The 9,704-nt window shown below is 44.5% G+C and overlaps 1 non-coding gene across 1 annotated transcript; it reads right to left on the bottom strand.

The window, feature by feature from the left end:
• Positions 1 to 2,415: 2,415 nt before the first annotated feature.
• Trnat-ugu lies at positions 2,416 to 2,489 on the bottom strand. The gene has a single exon. It is a non-coding gene; the product is annotated as a tRNA-Thr (tRNA).
• Between the last annotated feature and the right edge of the window lie 7,215 nt (positions 2,490 to 9,704).

A 9,704-nucleotide genomic window follows, 5' to 3' on the forward strand; every position in this document is an offset into this window, starting at 1 on the left:
TAATTCGAGTGACTCTCCGATTTGTACGGCCAGTAAAAAGAAAACTGTGAACAGAGACTATCACATATTAGGTGTAACACAAAGCGTAGGTCTACAGATAGATGCTGAATGAAACGCGTTTGCCTGTGAAGAGATCATCGCGTGACGCTTTCAAAATCTACCATAGCAGAATATTATGGAACCCAAACAAATTTTCGCTGTATGTAAAAGCTTTTAGTGGCACCAACGTTAGTATCCAGTCACTCACGAACTAGACAGGAAATGAAACTGAGGATAGTTGAGCAAAAGCAGAAATGCTGAACTCTGTTTTCAAATGTTCAGTTACAAACGAAAATTCAGAGATATTGCCTCTGGAATTAGTAGCATATTCTATGCCAAACTGCGGCTGAGTTAGCACATCATTTTACCATAATATTGCTCAGAATCCTCGAATAAAACTCCGTGCTTAGCAGTTGAAAGAAAACACAGGTCACACCCGTGAAGTGCAGTGGAAGTGATCCACGAACCACCGTCCACTAAGTATATGACTTCTACGTATTGTAGAACATGTTCTGAGCCCAAACGTAGTGATATATCTCGAACAGAATGACCCCTTCCGTGTCAGCCAACAGGGATTCCGGAAACATCGATCATGTGGAACCCAACTCGCAATTTCCTCACATGACATCCTGAAAGCCATGAATCAAAATAATTCTGTAAAAAAGGTCTAAGGCGCCTTGTCACGTTCCGTGCTGCTACCCCCGTCGGTGGTTCGAGTCCTCCCTCGGACATGGGTGTGTGTGTTGTCCATAGCGTAAGTTAGTTTAAATTAGATTAAGTAGTGTGTAGGCTTTGGGACCGATGACCTCAACAGTTTGGTCCCATAAGACCTTACCACAAATTTCCAAATACGAAGGTCATCCAAAAAGTGCCGAGACGTATTTAATTCTAGCCGTATAAGCAACGTTAGCGCAGTAAATACTACGGCGGCTTGAACTAACAACTGAATAAGTTCACAGATGTGCGAATGGTTCGAAGACTTCTTAAGTAATAGAACCGATATGTTGTCCTCGATGGCGACTGTTCAGAGACAAGAACATCGTCGGCAGTGCTCCAAGAAAGTGTGATAGGTCCGCTGTTGTTCTCTTTCTCATATATATATATGTGTGTGTGTGTGTGTGTGTGTGTGTGTGTGTGTGTGTGTGTGTGTGTATGTGTGATTTGGCGGACAGGCTGGGCAACAGTCTGCTGTTGTTTGCTGATAATGTTGTGGTGTTCGGTAAGATGTCGAAGTTGAGTGATTGTACGAAGATACAAGACGACTTAGACGAAATTTCCAGTTGGTGTGATGAATGGCAGCTAGCCCTAAGCGTGAAAATGTAAGTTAATGCGGATGAGTAGGAAGATCAAGACTGTAATATTCAGAAACAGTATTAGTAGCGTACTGCTTCACACAGTCAATTCGTTCAAATATCTGAGCGTAACGTTGCAAAGCGATATGAAATGGAACGAGCATCTGAGAACTGTGTTAGGGAAACTTCAGTTTATTGGGAAAATTTTAGGAAAGGGTGGTACACCTGGAAAGGAGACCACATATAGGACGCTGGTGGGATCTGACACTGCTCGAGTGTTTGGGATCCGCGCCATGAAGACATCGAAGCAGTTCAGAGGTGGGCTGCTAGATTTGCTACCGGTAGGTTAGAACAACACGCAAGTGTTACGGAAATGCTACGGGCAGTCAAATGGGAATCCAAGGAGGGAAGGCGACGTTCTTTTCGAGAGCCACTGCTGAGAAAATTTAGAGAACTTGAATTTGAAACTGACTGCCAAACTATACTACTGCCGCCAACATACATTGCGCGGAAGGACCACGAAGATAAGATATTAAGGATTAGGGCTCATAGCGAGGCTTATGGACTGTCGTGTTTCTCTCGCTCTTTGGCTGTCAGCACTGTGGGACTCAACTTCTGAGGTCATTAGTCCCCTAGAACTTAGAACTAGGTAAATCTAACTAACCTAAGGACATCACACACATCCATGCCCGAGGGAGGATTCGAACCTGCGACCGTAGCGGTCTCGCGGTTCCAACTGCAGCGCCTAGAACCGCTGGCCACTTCGGCCGGCTTTTCCCTCGCTCTGTTTGCTAGTGGAACAGGAACGGAAATGACTAGTAGTGATGCAGGGTACCCTCCGTCACGCACCGTACGATGACTTGCAGAATATCTATATAGATGTAGATGTTAACAACAGATGTGCGTTTGAGCAGTTAGTTGTGAGCAGGCGCTGTTAAGTACTGGATGTGTGACCATAGTGTGTAAACGTTGTTCTGTCACAAATCTCGATGGAGCAATATCTCTAAATCAAATGATAATTAAATCGATACCTCAAGCTGTCGACAGGCGTTGATATACGTCAACGGGGAGAGTTGAAAATGTGTGCCCCGACCGGGAGTCGAACCTGGGATCTCCTGCTTACATGGCAGACGCTCTATCCATCTGAGCCACCGAGGCCACAGAGGATAGTGCGACTGCAGGGATTTATCCCTTGCACGCTCCCCATGAGACCCACATTCCCAACTTAATGTCCACACACTACATTCGTAGTGCCCCTGTCCACTACACTCATTACTCGCGGCAGACAATGTTACCGAGTCCAGTAAGGGTTCGGGCAATGCGTGTGCATCCACACAGAAGAAGAAGGTCGATGGCTGGTTAGCCTTAACTATATGGAGATGGTATCTGTTCTTTCGGACATGTCCGAAGAATAAGGACAATGGCCGGTTAGCCTTAACTATATGGAGATGGTATCTGTTCTTTCGGACATTGAACTTATTCTTCGGTGCCGATGTCCATAAGAACAGATACCACATCCATATAGTTAAGGCTAACCGGCCATGACCTTCTTCTTCTGTGCGGGTGCACACGCATTGCCCGAACTCTTACTGGACTCGGTAAGATTGTCTGCCACGAGTATTGAGTGTAGTGGGCAGGGGCACTACGAATGTAGTGTGTGGACATTAACTTGGGAACGAGGGTCTCACGGAGAGCGTGCATGGGATAAATCCCTGCAGTCACAATATCCTCTGTCCCCTCAGTGGCTATGATGTATAGAGCGTCTGCCATGTAAGCAGGAGATCCCGAGTTCGAGTCCCAGGCTCGAGTCCCGGTCGGGGCACACATTTTCAACTGTCCCCGTTGATACATCAACGCCTGTCGACAGCTTAAGGTATTGATGTAATTATCATTTTATTCTTGAAAGCTGCATGGTCACCGATGGTATCTGTTCTTTCGGACATTTCCGAAAGAACAGATACCATTTCCATATCTCTAAATCAAGTGTTCAAGACATTCTCCAGAATGTTTTGAAGAAGAGAAAAGTGCGTGCACCGTTTGTCCCGCACACCTTGACTCCCGAATAAAGACAACGACACGTGGACGCCTGCCATGTCTTGACTAAAATGCAAGACGCGGACAATTCTTTTCTGGAAAAAAATCCATCACGGGTGATGAGACTTAGTGTTATAAATACGATCCTACCACAAAACGACAAATATGAGAAATGAACATGAAGTGTTAACACTTCGACGACGTTACCGACAAACAGGCCAATGCGACGCGCGAATTTTCAACATCCCGAAGAATTTTTTAAAGGATTTCATCTGTTAGAGTTTTATTTTATGATTTCAATTTCGGCATTAAGCCATTTCCAAGCATAAGATTTTGACATACATGTCAAAACCGTCTGCTTGAAAATGCTTGACACATATGTCAAAATCTTATGCTTGAAAATGGCTTAATGCACGAACTGCAGTCGTAAAACAAAATTGTAACAGCTGAAACGAAGATGAAATCCTTTAAAAAGTTTGTAGCAGCTGTGGATTCATATCAGAAGAAAATAATCCAGAAGAATGACATTTCTGACAGTTTCGCGTAGTTTTATGAACGTTCCAAGGTGGAGGGAGACCGTTTAGAACGTCTGCACCACTAAAACACCATCTTATTTTTTTAATTTCTTATTAATTTAGTATTGAAACTTTTTGACTGACGGTGTAATTTAGCGAAAACATGAATGTTAGCTCTCCCAGTAAAGACGTCATCCTGAAATAACTATAGTTTTGTTGCTCTATTTCATTTAGCCCTGCTTTTACCCAATTTCTGTACCACATTTCTCGTTATCAGTATAAAATTCCATAGACTTAACTTCTTATCCGAAAGTTTTTCTCATAGGCGCTGGAGCACAGACGAAATGCTTCTCTCACTGTCACATTAAAATCATGTCTCTCATTCACGAAGAGGTTCACCACTAAAGGGGGAACAATTATAGATGATTACATTATTCATACTTTTGCCTCTTAATTTATGGGTCACACTTCACTCTCAGGATCTACAGAAGTCATTTTTTCTACCAGATCACAGAATGCTACTGAAACAGAGGGCAGCCTTTCGTTGTTTCAGAAATTAGGTATTTTACAAGCCCTACGTCGAAGATTGGCCTGTAGATGCGACTGATACAAGTGTTATTGACATTCTTTTCATTCCACTGCGATGAAGGTACGACCGTTCATGATTCTCAACTTTCATTAGCATTTTAAGCGATAAGTATGAAGGTTGCACCAAAATTTTTTTCGTAATTCTCCTGCTGAAGAGCTTTAAGAGCAGCTTTCTGAGCAACGAAAGGAGTCCCATTCACGAAGTCGCTCATAGCAGGCTAATTAAAAATTTGTATGACGTTCTCCTCCTCTCTGAATGAGCGGTTCCTTAAGCATGCCGCTTTTCTAGAGCAGAGCCGATGACCTCCTCTGACAACCCGTGGCGGCAGGAATTCCGTGTCTCTCCGGGTAGCCCGTTCCATAGACTCCCTGTTCTTGCATTCGATCGCATTGTATCTGTAAAACCAAAGGCTGGGTTGCTGTAGTGTTTTGTAGGTACTTAACAGTGCTCTAATCCCCATCAACGGGTTTCATTTGGAAAGAAGGTCTGATTTTCGTTGGTTTGCCAGGTGTTTGCCAGACGTTCCTTTGCGAATAGGTTTACAGGCCACTAGCTGCGGCATGAAACCAGAAATAGTACCTTGCCTGGGAAAAAACTGTTCACTTGTATTTCACCCGCAGATAGATTACTAGATTTTTTTAAGGCCTCTACTTTAACGTATGTATGAGCTTCCTAATATTACGTACTGGAAACAGCATACTATTAGACTTGCTAATTTAAGTTCCAAAAAGGAAGTCAGGTTTGAGCTATTCATTTCTTGTAAGACGTGGCAGTCAGACGGATAATTCGCTTACGTGGACAAATAAGAAGCCTTAATTGAATCATATCAACAGAAATTTGCCCTAACAGTAATAAGTATTCAGTGTTTTGCAGATGCTAGTTCTGATGAATTAAGAAGAGATAATTCGGAAGCTGTTTCTGTTCTTGAGTAAATCTACTCATGAGCAGCTGAATTTGCAGATAAGTTTTATAGAAGTTTAAAACCATGGTTTCAAGCGGGATGCAAATTGTTGTCAAGATTTAAAGAATATTAACATACAGAGCAGGCCTATTTCAGCCTTTAAGCTCATACTGATGTGTATCTATATGTTAGAACCACCTGATAAAGGCTTAAAGGACTAAACGGGCTTCCAGTGGATATTAATAAATTTTTAATTCTGAAAAAGTTAATAGCCATGAAGGAAGCAAGGTTTTAGTTTTCAATAAATTTTATGCGGCTGTGGACTCCTACATCTACATTTACAGCTACATCTACATTTGCATCTATATTCACTTTAAGGTGAATGGGGGAAGGTTATGCATCGACACCATGAGGCACCAACGCAGATAACCATCTTACCTCAAGGTCAGTGATTAGGTTTCTGGGGACCCATTCAACTGAGACGATTGGATTAGTTGACTACAAGATCAGCGAAAACCCCAAACCCCACCCCACTCCCAAGGAGAATCCACACATCTCGGGAAGGTGCATGTGGTACAATGAAGGTCATAACATAGCCCAATACCGGTCACTTGTCCATCCACAGCTGTAGGGCAAAGTGGAAAACATCTCCCCCTCCCCCCTTTCCTCTCTAGGCCAATAAAAATCAAACACTACAATCCCCATCTCCATTTTATTACTTGAGAAGTGTGTGGTCCTTGTTAGTTAAGATCCTTGCACAGTGGTGAATGGTTCATCAAATGGTTGAAATGGGTCTGAGCGCTATGTGACTTAACATCTGAGGTCATCAGTCTCCTAGAACTTAGAACAACTTAAACCTAACTAACCTAAAGACATCACACACATCCATACCCGAGGCAGGATTAGAACCTGCGACCGTAGCGGTCGCACGATTCCTGACTGAAGTACCTAGAACCGCTCGGCCACATGGTCCGGCAATGGTTCATCAGCAACAGAGTTATTCTATTTACGAAATGGTGGTAAATATCACTATAACTTACGAGGTAAGACTCTTTGACATTACGTTGTGTGGCAGCATTACTGATTGATTTCATAGTAAAATATACTGCAAACTGGCTCTAAATATAACAGCGTGTTGTGCACGAAGAGCCATTGTACTCGTCGCATGTCACTGTGTGGTGCGAATTGGAAAGCACTTTATTCTCGGTCCTTTCTTCTTCGAAGAAAATACACCCGGACGGAATGTTAGGTGTATCATGACGTTTGCACGTCATTGAGAACTTCTTGTACAGCAGCTGTGTGTTTAAAAGAACACAGCTGGCCGTTGTGACCGAGCGGTTCAAGACGCTTAGGTCCGGAACCGCGCTGCTGCTACGGTCGCAAGTTCGAATCCTGCCTCGGGCATGGTTGTGTGTGATGCCCTTAGGTTAGTTAGGTTTAAGTAGTTCTACGTCTAGGGCACTGATGACCTCAGATGTTAAGTCCCATAGTGCTTAGAGCCATTTAACCATAAAAGAACACAGCTGTGTGGAAACCACTGTTTTCATGCAAGATGGGTCCACATCTCATGTTTGCTCGTCCAGTGAAAGATCTGCTTAATACATCATTCCACGAACACATTCTCTTCAGAGGTTTTCGAGATGCATGGCCTGCAAAATCACCTGATCTGAATCCATGTCACTTCTGGCTCTTTGGATATTTAAGAGAACGCATTTACCAGGGACTTGCTCGACCTCTACCTCATCTGAAGACCAGTGTATAGGAACACGTTGCTCAGATTCCTCCGGAACTGCTGGGAGCATCTGCTGATCACGCCGTTTCACGGATGCAGCATCTCGTCGATGTCTCCGGTGCACATAACGAACAAACTGTGTAAGCGGCGGTCAATAATAAAATCAACATTATGTCTTTCTCACTTGTTTGGTCTTTTCTGCCCACGTCCCGCACCTGATCCACCACATATGGAGACATTTATATATGTCTTTCTTGTATTCGCAGCGCCAGGTTTGCAGTTGCTGGCTAAAATTGGGGCTAATTTTTTTCCCCGCCGTATATCGATTTCGCATTAACGAGTTATAATATCTATCAAGTTTCGAAGCAATAAGATTATTACAGCCCACGCTGAACCTCTGTTAGCAGCTGCACTTCAATCACAACCACCCGCTACTTATGGACAACCATCTTCTTTTGTTTTTCTTTTTCTTTTGCTTGTGCCGTTTTTCCCGCGGATACGCAGGGTCAGCATGGTTAATCGGATGTGCCAATCTTAGTTGTAGGGGTGGCCGGATGCCCTACCTGCCGCCATCCCGTACCCCCTGGGAAGGAATTTGTGTGCCCCAACTGTCTGCGACTAGTGTAATCCATGGAATAGTGCGAAAGTGGTCAGATGTCTGCGAGCCGTGTAACTGAGGAGGGACGTGGGGACCAGCCCGGTATTCACCTAGGGGGATGTGGAAAACCGCCTAAAAACCACATCCAGGCTGGCCGGCACACCGGCCCTCGTCGTTAACCCGCCGGGCGGATTCGATCCGGGGCCGGCGCGCCTACCCGAGTCCAGAAAGAAGCGAGTTAGCGCGCTCGGCTAACCAGGCGAGTCTGATGGACAAACATCAGCATTCCCTAATGCGAATACATTTAAAATGCTTTATAACGGCTGTAGTCGACGTAGTGCCTGTTCGTCTGGACATTCATGCGTGTTCAAAGGAACTTCGCAACGTATTCAGAATAAAACAGACAATGTAATATCTTATTTATCCGCCGATACCGGGCAAGCGACTTCCAGATAAAATGTTTGACCTGTACGGGAATATACATAACAGATGTATTAGTACAGGTTAACGACACATGGGTGAGAACATGTGGAAGTTTGGATATGGCCACTATGAACCGTGCACGGATACAGCCGGCACGAGAGCTCAGCGTGCTGGCTTAGAGAGCTGGCTGCTCTCTGTAACAAAAAGACCGAGTAAAAGGATCAACAACGAACTTCAACAGATGGCATGTGACATCCGCTACGACCAAATACAACGAACAAAAGAAAAAAAAGATAGCTAATGGTAAGGCGACCGCTCCCGATAAGCGGGAATCCGGGCTCGAGTACCGGTCTGGCACAAATTTTCATTTTCGTCTTTCCATCCTATAGCTGATTGCGAATACATTTAATGTATTTCATAGCGGCTGTAGTCACCGCAGTGCCTGTTCCTTTGGACGTGCATCTTGTTATTTCGTGACTTCAGTGCAAATAAATAAATTATAAAATCTGCTGACTTCAACCGCACCTTTATTTCACTGTTCTGTTCGTAAACTAGTGAAGCAGTGTAATATCAAAGAGGCCTAACACCTTTTGATTAAAATTAGCAATTAAAATTGTAATAACCTGTGGGACAGAAGGTAACAAAAATTTACTTACTGTTGCTTATACCGTAGGGAGAACACATGATTGCATTAGCAGGTGGTTTGGGGTACATAGTATGAGAAATTTAGAACACAAACTTGAGATCTTTGGCAGCAACAACGGCGTCGAGTCAAACTGACGTTGTATTAGAGATACAGGTACACCATTTCGTGTTTCTTCACTTCTGCGCCAAAGTTCTTCAATCGTAGTGGTTGTGAGTGATGGTGTGCTAGTCTCCTGACCACGTATGACCGGATTTTGTTGTCGGAGACCTTAGAACGTGCTGGTCAAGGCAACAGTCAAACTTCCTCTGTATCGTGGTAGATCAGGACAGCCCGGGTGACAAGCAGTCTTTCGTTACCTTGTTGAAAGTTAATGTCACGGAGAACTGAACGATAGGGCACAGACTTCGACTTTAACATTACAGATGTTTAATGTCTGCGGCCCAAAGTGCCTGCTACGAAAACCAGAGGTGATAGTATTGTGTACTCAGCAGGACGCCATATCATCGCACCAGATCGGCCCCGGATCGAATCCGCCCGGTGGATTAACGACGAGGGCCGATGTGCCAGCCAGCCTGGATGTGGTTTTTAGGCGGTTTTCCACATCCCACTAGGTGAATACCGGGCTGGTCCCCATGTTCCACCTCAGTTACACGGCTCACAGACATCTGAACACATTCGCACTATTCCATGGATTACACTCGACGCAGAGTTGGGGTACACTACTTGGGTCCCGGGGGGTACCGGGTGGCGGCAGGAAGGGCATCCGGCCACCACTTAACCATTAACATGCCAAATCCGATTAACGATAGGCTGACCCTGCGTAATTGCAGGACAAGGCTCAAGAGATAGATAGATAGATCAACGCACCAGATGTTGGTCCCTTATGCCATTGACGAGTGCACTCTGGCAACGTTCGTTATTCTCAAAGCATAGAT

Source organism: Schistocerca piceifrons, chromosome X, assembly GCF_021461385.2.
Source record: "Schistocerca piceifrons isolate TAMUIC-IGC-003096 chromosome X, iqSchPice1.1, whole genome shotgun sequence".
Classification (NCBI taxonomy): domain Eukaryota; kingdom Metazoa; phylum Arthropoda; class Insecta; order Orthoptera; family Acrididae; genus Schistocerca; species Schistocerca piceifrons.